The sequence below is a fragment of the Stegodyphus dumicola genome, chromosome X2 (genome assembly GCF_044657685.1).
Source record: "Stegodyphus dumicola isolate Sdum_Otavi_A_Nest chromosome X2, ASM4465768v1".
Lineage (NCBI taxonomy): Eukaryota > Metazoa > Arthropoda > Arachnida > Araneae > Eresidae > Stegodyphus > Stegodyphus dumicola.
The window spans coordinates 35,701,240-35,711,741 of NC_140781.1; the positions used below are offsets into that span (position 1 = coordinate 35,701,240).

The window sequence follows — 10,502 nt, forward strand, 5'->3', positions numbered from 1 at the left end:
TTCTGTTTCTGCTCTCAGATTTTTGACTATATATATATATATATATATGTATATATATATAATCTTTAATTTTCCTACTTTTCTAGCTGAACAAAATCTTAAAAATGCTTTTAATTATTTTTTCTTTTAATTTCTTTAATTAAATTTTCTTATTATGTTTATATAATTTTTTAAAGCTGTATAAATCTAGAAAAAATGTCTTATGTATTTTAACCTGTTATCAAAGCGTTCATATGTATTAGTCTTACACATATTTTAACCTGTGAGCAGAAAGATTTTTAGGCAGTTAATAGTCAGCAGAATGATCCATAATTTAAATTTATTCGGAACTGTAGAGTTCCTGTGTTTTATATCGTATTGTATGGCATTCCAGATGTATTGGATAACATTCGAGATCTAGTTATTCATACTACCATTTTAAGACTCCAAACTATAATAATAATTTCTCTATTATCTGACACAACGCCCAGTCTGGAAAATAAATAAAGCACACGAAATTAATATCTCCATATATATTTAATGCAAATGTGATTTGCATACTCATAGTGGCGCGCCTAGCGCTACACTTATTCGTCTAAAGCCAAATCTGAACAGACCTCATCTTTCAAATGTGTAAATATACCTTGCAAATTTCTTTTATCTAATACAATTTCGTCTTGGTGTCGGAATTTTAAATTTCATCGGTGCATCGGTGTGCGACAGTTCTAGAGCAAAAACAAATAAAACATGAAATACTCATGGCCTAATTATTAATTCATCTTTTATACGACTAATTTTTGCAATCTAGGATAAATTTCATGCAAAATCATATCATTTATTAAATGATATGGTTAATTGGAAATTACATCTAAGAACGTAAGTTAATTAAGTTCTAAACAAACAGGCTATTTGGGTTCAGGATATTTCTAATTGTTCAGACAAAATATAGAGTAATTAATAACATAAATTGTATCCACTCTAAGAACAAGAGAATCAAATAGCCATTCTGATAGTTTTACTCATAATTAGGGTTTTTTCTGATAATGTAATACCAGACGATTTTCCTCAGAAACTGTTCTAAGGAGCAAGTAGTACATCTGAAACAGATTAGTATCCTTGTATTACCATATTGTACACAAGGAGAGAGAGAACGGAGGACGTGGGCACTATCCCTTTACCAAACGGTTAATCAGTATAGCACTATCTATAACACTCCTTCAACCACTATCTATAATAACTCCTTCAAAATATATAATGCCACCTAAAAGGGATTCAACGTGCACGACAAGATATACAAAATAACATGTTACAGAGTTACAGATTAATATTCAAGGATACATGCAAATATGACTAATGCAGAACTGATACAAGGCTGATATAATACTGATATTAATACTGATTAATACTGCTACAGTACTGATTCATTAACACTGATTATTAATGCTGATTAAATGGGAATGATTTTGCACAAGGAGGTAAATAAATCCACGAAATAGTACGTTACAGAGACTCAAAATATTGCGAATTAAAATATCACAGATCAATGTTTTACTGTTACATTACTTGTACATTGCTGATTGAATATAACTGATACAAGGCTGATATAATACTCATACAATACTTTACTGATGCAAGATTGTTCTATTACTCATGCAATATGCATATACAATACTTTACTAATATTAATACTCATAGAATATTTTACCGATATTAATATTCATACAATACTTTACTGATATTAATACCCATACAACACTTTACTGGTATTAATACTCATACAATATTGATTAATATTGATCGATTGTAAATGGGAATGATTTTGTACAAGTCGGTAAATGAAACCGCGAAATAACACATTACAAAGACTCAAGCCATTGCGAATTAATGCATTATCGCCATATTACAGTTGCATTACTGATATATTACTGATGCAAGTATGACTGAGACACTACTGATACAAGACTGATATAATACTCATACTGATACACTGATACAATACTTTACTCATGTTACATTACTGATACAAATATGCATATACAATATTTAACTGTTATAGTACTGATACAAATATGCATATACATTGTTTAACTGTTACAGTACTGATACAATACTTTACTGGTATTAATACTGACACAATAATGATTAATACTGGTACAATACTTTGCTGATATAAGACTGTTACATTACTGATACAAACTTGCATATAATCCATACGGAGAATACATTTATGGCAGCAGGAGAATTTACACTGCCTGACATAAGTTCATGCCCAGCGCAGACAGTTTATTCATTAAATTGACAATCTTTGTAATCAGATATCTTTGCTTTATGATAAATTTGCAGAAAGCTTGCCTGTTGGTATTTGGCAGCTGAATATGAAGATCAGTTGTCAATGGACAAGTGGTCGACCCAATATCTCCGCAGCAGCAGAACTCAGTATGCCTGAGTCCACGTTTTGCAAAATATTGCGGAAATGGGCCATTGCCAGTGATAAATCGCACGAGATGGTTGGAGATGATACGGTCAGTGTCCACATACGCTATGTGATACCGCGTTCGTCGACCGGTTGAGCCCTGGTCCCATTCCTCTTGCCATCGTCCAATGGCCTTCAACCTCAGGCATTTCTTTAGATAAGAAATAGGCCATGGGTATTGATTTGAGTATCTACATTGCCTGAAGCTGCCTCTTTGGCTAGACTGTCTGTTGTTTCATTTCCGTAATGCCCAGCATGGGCTTTGATCCACTCAAGTTTAAACTGATGGGAGAAGTGCTCTTTTAGCTTATGCTGAATGTTTTGTATGATGGGAGATGGATGGTCAGGATTACCCAAGGCATGCAACGACGATAGACTGTCTGTTTTTATAACTGCTTTTTTAATGTCATGAGTGATTAGGTAGCGCAAGGCTTGTGCATAGCAATCGCTTCACCTTGGAAGACTCATAGTGAGAGCGCAGTTGACGTTTCCAATGATGTGTAACTATATGATCTTGCAAAACAGTAAACGCACTGCCTGTGTTTTCGTTAATTTTCGAGCTATCTGTATAAATTTCCATTCGAGAAGGTAGAGCTATAGCATCTGGCTGGACTTGGATGCGAATACCAACGCCTTTAAATGATGGATGGGTACGAAAATCAGAAGCCGGTATTTCATACTCTTCTGGGAGGAAATATTCATCAGAGGAGGAAGCTGGTGGCCGTAACTGTTTGATGAGTTGCCTGGCAGCCTTTTCTTCAGCTCGTAAGTGGATGGGTAATAATCCCGCTAAAACATTGATTGCATTAGAGGCTGTTGTGCGATAAGCACGAGTTATGTTTAGGGCAAAGGGTCTCTGGATTGCTGACAGATGTCCAATTTTACGGCCCTGCATAGAAAATACTCACACAGCTGCTGCATACGCAATAATCCTTTTCGACAACTGTCCTGAATAAAATCTTCTGAATATGTGGGTTAAGACCCCATTTATGCCCCTGTAGCTGCTTCAACCGTCTGGCAGTTACCGATGTTCTAGTCTTGAGATCTGTACACAAGGAGAGAAAAATACATAAGCTATGTGACGTTTATTATACGGCATTATGGCAAACACAGTTTCTTGAAAAGCATAAACTATCAACTCTAATGCAGCCATATTTTGGGCCCATATTAATAACCCATGTTTTTGGCAATAGAATAACACGGAATTTTAAAGTATCATCCGAAAACTTTAAGACGATAGATATTTTGTTACTTACTTACTATCCCTTCAACCATTAAAGTTACTTACTTACTATCCCGTCGACCATCTAAACGTGAAAGTTGGAGCAGATGCTTCAATCTTTCCTGTGGATTTCTAAAGGTGTTATCAGATCTACCGACGCTCCCTGCTAGACGGAAATTTTTTGAGAAATGAGATTCTGGTAGCACTGATTTAAACGGGAGGATTCCTAGAAAAAAAAAACAGCTCCGCTGTAAGCGAAGTCCCACCCAGCTACCGAAAAGATGTTTCAGCTACGCTGGAATTTTTGAAACCTCGCCGAAAATGTTTCGGATGCAGCTCTATCCCGGGTAGAGATTAACCAATCAGACTAAAGTTCTGACTCTGAAAAATTACGTGATCCCAATCTGAGCGATAATCGATTACTGCTTGGTGTTCAAGTCTTTGTAGTAAGTGAAAATGGTAACCTAGCTACATAGGTTTCGTGGAAATGTGCGGGTTCTGAGAATTGTCCCTTTTGACGTCCAGTCCCTCATAGCGGAAACATATGTGATTGGGACTTAAAGGAATTAACACTTCTTTATTTAATAAACAACCAGTATTCAACCGGTTTCGTTCTTGCGTTTCGTACAAAGGCTTTTATCGACTTCTACTATTTTGTTAGCTGCCCAATTTTACGTGAAGCTCTGTTTAAAGCACGCTATGAGTACAAACTTCCGCATGTAACTTTTCCAATTTACGACTGTTTTGTCAGCAATATTCTCCTGATCGTATCGCGTCCGTTAATACTCACTTTTTTATGGTAGAATTCCAAAGCTATGAAAATAATGCAATGCTTGCTGTACTGCAGAACATGAACAAATTTTAATTACTTTTTAAACGCACCAAAAACACAGCAATAACAGCTAATTCATACCATTTTTCATAAAAACAAAACGTGGCTAATAGAGAATCCATCGGGTTTACATCAAATGAAAGTTCAGATAAGATGAGCGTATTGTAACGTCACTGTTATTCATAATTGGCGCTAAATCGCACTGTTTGTCAACAAATTTGAGATCAACGCATTTTTAATTATGTCCTCTTAATATTAAACTCAATGGAGAACGTTTTAATTCGTCTCTTGAAATATAGGAAGAATTTTCATTTGATATCCAGGGTTAGTCGAGCATGTTCAGATTTATTTATGCAGGTTGAGTTCGTAAATGTTTTGTTGTTTCGGCATGTGAATACTGAATATTTTTTCTTAGAAAATTATCCGTGAAGGCATTTCTCTCCTTGCGAAGCTGCTTTGGAATAGTTAATTAAATGACAACGTCTAAAATTAGTATCAAACTAAAGGTGAATTTCTCCAACTTTTTATTTCATGAGGAATTGATCTCTGCATCTGCAAAACTACTCCGATTTTTGAGTAAACATCTCAAGTTTGAGTATTTTCCTTTAAGAGGACTCAGTAACTCTGGAATGATTTTTTTATTTGAGAACTTCCATCCAATTTTTTATAAATATTATTAAAGGGTTTCGTTAGAAAATTATTCTATGCTGAAAAAATATTTTTCCGGTAATTTTCTTTCAAATTTAGCTGTTTTGAAGAAACATTTAACGGATAAAATATCTTTCTTCTCCTGCAATTTTCAATGTTTTTACCACAATCTTTTTTATTATGTTTATTAGAATATTCTTAATAACTTTAAATATCGATTTAGTAATTAATGAATTAGCGTCTGAGAAAAATAAAAAAACATATTTATATGAAAATCATTGTTTGAAACAGACATCCTTGGCTCTATTAACTATATTATAATAAACAAGCAAAAAAAAAAATAAATAATTTAGCCTATATCTGTGTAAGTTGTAGGACTTTAGAAAAAATGCAAATTAGAAAAACTCAATTTAAAGAATGAAAACTCTCTAAAGGGTTATTAAATGATTTCAAATTTATTAAAAAGTTTTCTTACTGAATTTCAACACAAAGATATCTCAAATAAAATCTATTTCCATTCAATATATGAATACAAAAATAAATTACAAACTTTTATTTAAAACCTCATCTGACCGGAAATATTGCAAAAAAAGTTATAAAATGCAAATAGAACTTTACTTTACATCTTTTGCTCTGTCAAACACTTTCAAAATTATTTGAATATAGGAATTAATTAAAATATCTTCTCTGAAACATTTATAATCAATATTAATAATATTAATGTATTGTTTTATTTATTTATCAAAAAGTAAGTTTTGAAATTTAAACAGACATAAAACTTTTTATTTAAATTTACCCAGCAGCATAAGTGATTTCTTCTTTTCTCTTGGCAATCTGTTTTCGCACATAAATTGCATTTTTTATTAATTTAGTGGTAATTTAATTAATTAAGGAGTTTAATATTTGTTTCAGCACGATTTTCAATAATGCCACAGTCAAGAACCTGATCACTTTCATTATGCCATCTCTTTCTGTTCATGTCTGTCAGCATTCTATTTGTGAAGAACATTCACAAAATTGACTGATATACATATCAAAATATTTGCTGAACAATGTAAAAAGAAGAACCTATAGGCTCAAAAGTGAAATAAAAAGTGTTTTCGTACTTCACATAGTATTTAAAATCAACCAGTTTAAGCGTATAAATAAAGTTAGCTGATAGTTGCCCACTCATCTAATTACATTCCTCTTGTTTTACGCTGAATTTTTATAAATTACTGAGACAATTAAGAAGTAAAAGAAAATCAACACTGATGAGGGTGTGGCAATTAAAGGGTTGTCAAAATTTTTAAAAGCCTTTTTATACCATTTAGTGTCATCGGATCGTTTCAAAATTTCTTCACAGTATAGTAAGTGTATGAAGTTTTTAGCAAAAAACTAGAAAATCAGTAATTTCGTCGATATGGGGGTACCAAGCCTCCTTTAATAAAGTGATCTAGAATACTGAATACATAACTGCTAGTTACTAGTGTACATGTATGTACACTGAAGATTTTCGTAGGGCACTTAAATTGTTCATCCCTTAAACTGAAATGTTTGATGCTCATATCTATAGCAGTAATGGCCAACTGGTAGTTCTTGAGTCGAATGAACTCGAGAAATCTTTTCTAAGTTAATAGAATTTATTTCTATAACTGATTGAATTTTTGAATAGGTGTACATTTTCCTACTTCTTACAATTTTAGAGCTATCTTTATACAAAAAATGCATGGTATTAATACCAGAGGAAACTCGAAAGTAACTGATTTTTACTATTCCAGGATATATTCATGCATATTTGTTAAGAACTACATATTCTGTGACCCATCGCCCAAAGATCCCTTGAATTGAAGATCGAGGGCATATAAATTGGCCGCCACTTAGTATAGAATAAGTCTGTTGTTTTGAATTCAGTCTGAATCTTCCCTCCCCATTTTTATATAATAATATAAACTGGCTTTATTTTTGTAGTTTAGATTCAAATTTGTATTAGGTGTATTTTTAATCAGAAGGAAGCAACATACTTCCATAACGAAAACTTTAGCTGCATTTAATCATACACAATCCATTGCATTCTCCACTCTAAATACGGAAAGCATTTTCAAAATTTCATCAAACATCACCAATCTTTATTGCGAGAGAATGCCTGGCATTTGCTCCCGTGCACTAGAGACACCTTTGCTACAATTAAAATACTTCAAATCCAAGAAATATTTTGAATTAATTCAGACACAGAGAAATTTATGCATAAAAGTGTTCTGGTAACACTCGCCCACGAACAAATGAACGCTACATTAATGTTTGCTATGTTAAACTCACCAATGCTGAGATGACACTTATTTCCTAATGATGCCTATGATTTTAAGAAAGACGCGAAACACTCGGTCTTTGCGAAAGTATGGCGTATTCCCTGCGCCTCCCATCCCAAGCTATCTCCCCCTCCGTCCTAACGCTTAATGACTTTTCTCGACACATTAACTCCAGTATAGGCTAACACTCGAGGTGTGAAAAGTAACAGATTTACTCGGGTTTTAAAAATTTTGCCCGGCGCCAGGAATCCTCAGTTCAGACGTTTGCTGCTTTTGAATACTGGGGCAGAGGCATTTATCAAAACTTGAAACTTTTCTTGCAGAAGTTCACAGTTGAAGAGTGGGTTGAGTTTTTCTCTATATTTATGCTGTTTTAATCTACATTCGGGAGCATTTTAAGCAACATTTGGGCATTACTTTCTGATAGGCAGGACAAGAACTCATCCTTTTGTGTAATTCTACGCAAAATTAAGTTATAATATTTATTTCGTCTTAAAAATTTCTTTTCTTGCAATATTTTATGTTTTATAAGCTTTTAAAAAAGTTATAAAGTAGAAGACCATAACTCAAAAAAATTCTTAAGAAAATATTACACTTGTCCAGGGTTTAAAAATAAATTCCAAGATATAAATAACAAGCTAAAGGTGAAATTGAATATTCCTTAGCTAAGAAATTCTTTTTCAAGAAAAGGAAGAAATTTAAAACATAATACATTAAATTAAAATATTACATTTCCTGCACTTTAACAATAAGTCACATAGCACTGCAATAACCTTAAAGCATTTTATTAAATTTATTCCCAAACTATTGCCTTTCGAAATCTTTTATGGGCCGTAAAATGAGAAAGGAATTAAAAGGAGCTTGAATTACGCCATAAAAAAGAGAAAAACATATTTAAACTGAAAGGAAATTTAAGAATAACGTTTAAGTAATAAAAATGAGACGTTTTCTGTAAGCTAGGTTGGATGCTTATTTAAGTTAAAAAAATGCTAAAAATTTCGTAAAATTTACAGCAAAATTGGAATACATGAAAATTGGAAGCAAAGTTATTTTACATTAACCTTCATTTGCATAACTTAAGATAGTGTCCTGAAATTCAAAAATATTGGACCAAGGTTCAACAAATAGTGAAATATGTATTCACAATTTAATAGTGAATATGTTTGACTATGAAATAAGTTGAAATACTGTTTATTTATCCAGGTTTAATTATTAATAAATACCCTGTAAGGTAGGTAATACTCATTTGTTTTCGTCTGTATATATTTAAGTACTAAATGTAACTACAGAATATTCAGAGGACTACCACAAAATTTTACGTAACACGAATGATAAAATATATTACTACTATTATAATCTATTTTACTACTATTATACTGTATCCCTTCTCAAGATATTAAACTAAATATTATGAAGAATTCACCGTATTGTTTTTTTTTCTATTTCTTGATATCACGGAATATCATGATTCATTTTTACACATTTTATTTATTATCAGTGTTATGGTTGTCGTACGTATGATACATACACTGAAGTGACAAAAGTCATGGGATAGCAATACGCAAATATACAGATGGCAGTAGTATCGCGTAGAAAATGTATAAATGCGAAGTGCTTTGGCAGGGCTTTCATTTGTGTTCAAGTTATTCATGTGAAGAGGCTTTGACGTGATTATGGCCGCACGACGAGAATTAACAGACTTTGAACGCGAAATGGTAGTTGGAGCTAGACGCATGGGTCATTCCATTTCGGATATCGTTAGGGAATTCAACATTCCGAGTGCCGAGAGTATCTAATTTCAGGCATAACATCCCACCATGGACAGCGCAGTGGCCGACCACCTGCACTTAACGACCGAGACCAGCGACTTCTGCGTAGAGTTGTCAATGTTCACAGACAAGCAACACTGCGTCAAATAACCGCAGAAATCAATGTGGGACTTACGAGGAACGTGTCCGATAGGACAGTGCGGCGAAATTTGTCTTCCTTGGGCTATGCCAGCAGAAGACCGACTCGAGTGCCTTTACTGACAACACGACATCGCCTACAGCGACTCTCGTGGGCTCGTGAGCATATCGGTTGGTCCCTAAACGAATGGAAAACCGTGGCTTGGTCAGATGAGTCACGATTTAAGTTGGTAAGAGCTGATGGTAGGGTTCGAGTGTGGCGCAGACCCCACGAAGCCATGGACCCAAGTTGCCAACAAGGCACTGTTCAAGCTGGTGGTGGTTCCATAATGGTCTGGACTGTTTTTACATGGCATGGACTGGGTCCTCTGGTGCAACTGAACCGATCATTGACTGAAAATGGATACCTTCAGCTACTCGGAAATCACTTACAGCCATTCATGGACTTCACGTACTCAAACAACGATGGGATTTTTATGGATGACAATGAGCCATGTCACCAGGCCACAATAGTTCGCGATTGGTTAGAAGAACATTCTGGACAATTCCAGCGAATGATATGACCACCTAGATCGCCCGACACGAATCCCATCGAACATTTATGGGACATCATCGAGAGGTCAGTTCGTGCCCAAAACCCTGCACCGTCAACACTTTCACAATTATGACGTCTATAGAGGCAGCATGGCTCAATATTCCTGCAGGGGACTGCCAACGACTTGTTGAGTCCATGCCACGTCGAGTTGCTGCACTTCGGCGGCCAAAAGGAGGACCAACAAAATATTAGGAGGTATCCCATGACTTTTGTCACTTCAGTGTATGCATCCTAAAATATCCATGAGGATAAGAATTGTTGAAGATCACTCTTTAAAATTAAAATGTCCTTACCACGCCAGTGTAAAGAAAACATATACCTAGCTCCAATACTGAAAGAGGTAAACCGGTTCTTTACCAATTACTACTTACATTTTACTTTTAATCCATTTCTACCAATCATTGCTTTAGACCAACGCTCTTAAATAATCGCAACTACACTAAACAAAACAAGTTAATCTGTTATATACATTCCCATTGTATCATATTATATCAGCAAACATATATTATTACGGTACGTAGTAAAAGAAAACGAGCAAATTCTTATAGGTAGAATAAC

General features: G+C 34.2%; 1 long non-coding RNA gene across 2 annotated transcripts in view; it reads left to right on the forward strand.

The window, feature by feature from the left end:
- Window positions 1-10,502, forward strand: part of LOC118182208 (uncharacterized) — a 244,269-nt gene that overhangs the window by 112,748 nt on the left and 121,019 nt on the right. The gene's annotated exons all lie outside the window — the stretch shown is intronic.